The sequence below is a fragment of the Acanthopagrus latus genome, chromosome 12, assembly GCF_904848185.1.
Source record: "Acanthopagrus latus isolate v.2019 chromosome 12, fAcaLat1.1, whole genome shotgun sequence".
Taxonomy (NCBI): Eukaryota; Metazoa; Chordata; class Actinopteri; order Spariformes; family Sparidae; genus Acanthopagrus; species Acanthopagrus latus.
This window is the reverse complement of record NC_051050.1, coordinates 4,835,577-4,838,496: the sequence shown is the minus strand read 5'-3', so window position 1 is coordinate 4,838,496 and position 2,920 is coordinate 4,835,577.

Sequence of the window (2,920 nt, the reverse complement as noted above, 5' to 3'; positions counted from 1 at the left end):
TCTAGCCATAATTTCATTTTCATCTCTGTAACTACTGTGCAATCACTTGAATCTTTACTATTCCCAAATGTAAGTTCCCCTCTCTTTTAGATTCACTCTGACATTACAGACATCGCTAATTACAGATGCTCTTTTTTTCTGCAGTAGTCTGGCACTGAAACCAGGCCACTGAGTTTTCTGCCAATCCCAACTGTACACCCTGTATATAGAGCAGTACAGCTGTGTGCATGGCGTGCTAAGTGATGATACTGTTTCCACTGGCTCTGGGTGAGAGTTGCACAATATCATAAAACTTTGGTGTTTTTACGACTTTGTATGGCAGGAACTCCTCATACAGTTGCAGAGAGGGTTATGTAAGTCCAACATGATTCCAAGTGTTTCAGTGCAGTAGAGTCAAGAACCTTGAAATAAAACAGCACAAACTTTAGGTCTGTTGGCACCGACTGGAGGAAATGTTAAGAGTCAGTCCTGCAGTGGTGAATGTTGAACTGTCCACGTAGTTTTTATAAGGACAGTGTTCAGTATTTTACAATATTTTGATCATTGTGCAATAAAATTGTAGTTTTGAGTCATCTTGGAAAAAATGCAATCAAGCAATCCCTCCTGAGGACCTCAGGTAAAAAGAGGGGCCTCTCATACATTAAGGATGACTTGCCCCATGATTATGTTGTGGCCTGGATGAGTTATGTGAGAGACTGTAGTGGTTGTTAAACTTATCAAAAGCATTCTTCAGATGTTGCTGTTGCTAGACAAATAGCATGAGATTGGTTGAATTTGCATTGATTCTTGTGAAAAAGACATTTCCCTGGTGAGAATCTATGGTAAGGTGATATTTAAGGTGATGTGTCTTATCATATGTCTTTTCTCTTTTTCGGACCATTCTCTGTAAACCCTAGAGATGGTTGTGCGTGAAAATCCCAGGAGATCAGCAGTTCCTGAAATACTAAGACCAGCCCGTCTGGCACCAACAACCATGCCACGTTCAAAGTCACTTAAATCACCTTTCTTCCCCATTCTGATGCTCGGTTTGAACTGCAGCTGATCGTCTTGACCATGACTACATGTCTAAATGCATTGAGTTGCTGCCATGTGATTGGCTGATTAGGAATTTGCGTTTAACGAGCAGTTGGACAGGTGTGCCTAATAAAGTGGCCGGTGAGTGTATATCAGATGTTTTCACCAATTTTACTGACTGCGCATAAACACTTTTTTGAGACTTTAGCCCTTTTTTCAAATTTCTAGTGTTTCCACTCATTCCAGTTCATGCTTTTTAATGCACAAATAGAAAATGTGCACAAAAACAAGTGGGTGGAAATGCACTTTTTGAGCTAGTTTTCAGGCCGCTGCAATAACATGTGGAAATGAGAACATGAAAATGAAACATGTCTGTCTTTTGTTACACTTAAGCCGTTTGGTTTAGATGGAAAATTTGCCATCTTTTCTGGCACTTGTGTTGTTAATTCTCTTTATAGTCTGAAAAAAGAACAAGTTATTTCTTGCACCTCAGACTCAAAAATCATCCTGTCAATGATTCTTAATCTCGTGCAATTTTTTCTGCAGTGACTTCTGTTGTCCTTACTTAATGGTCACTTGTACTAATAGTGCTCTAAATACAGAAACAGGTCTTTGTCTAGACGTCTGTGTGAGGAGCTTCAGCTAAATGCAGGCCATTTCTAAAGCTTTGGTGATTCTCAGATTTTAAAGAAAGTGGACCCCATCAGAAAGTGCACATTTTACCTCTGTATTTTCTGTGTTTTTACACCAGGATGTGCGTCACTTTTTGCACAGAGCCATAGCAGAACAGTATGGGAATTACAGGCCTGAAATATACGTTGAGCTTCCTGTCTGTGAGGAGCTCAGGGTGGTTCCCTAACAACGTCTGTCAGACATTCCTCTGGTAATTATGCCTGAGGAGAAAGTGTGTATGTGTCTGACTTTGTGTGTTGGACTGAAGGGGATAGGGGATAATAAAACATAGTAAAGTCTGCCAACATGCAAAGCTTTATAATCTACTAGATGACTGACACATTACACTCTTGTATCACAATCCTCACCATCAACAGAGAAACTCTCCTCTCAGCGCTCTGTTTGGTTTGGCCTGCGTCTCAGACAAGATATTATATCTGGTTTATTTTGTAGTCTGAGGATGTCATTCCTAGTCTTCTGGATCTAGTTAGGGTGGAGCTAAATGTAGGTTCATTCCAACTCTCCACATCTCCATTTCACTGCAAATGCGGGCATTGTGTCACACCCTTTTTGACTAAATGTAGCATTTGCTATGGTGTTTGATGAGTTGCTGTCAAAGCATGATGGATAACTTCAGGTCTGGAATTAACCACTTTCTGGTCTTTGACTAGCATTGAATGAATGGAATACTTCAGTGCTGAATCACAATGTTTGTTTAAAATAACTTTGAATCAGAAAACCTGGGCATCACACATGAGCTAACATACAGTTTAATTGTCTTTATTCATTGTGTAATTTCAAACTGTATACATATAATTCATTGAAAAAAAATCATGTTCGATACTTTCTCATCTCATTAATAACAACACTCTTGGTAACTTTAGGTTGGAGAGCTAATTTATCTGTTAAAGAAAATGACAGCTTGAAAAAGCTGAAAACTGGCAGTTAGTCTGAGATGGGGTGTCACAATATACTGGTAATGACAATAATCATGATATTTAAAAATTAAACAATGATATTGCCATGATAATATTCAAATGATGACATAGTGTAAATAATACAGCACCTCCTGAATCATTGTTGTTTCTTTGCATTCTCACATGGTTGTAGGTGGTGACAATGCACCTCAGTGCTGGTTGCCACCAGCCATAAAACAGCGACAGCCCCCAGTCTTAGATGTCCCTGTTGCATATTTAATGAAGATGCTAGCATAGCAATAAAGTACATGAAATAA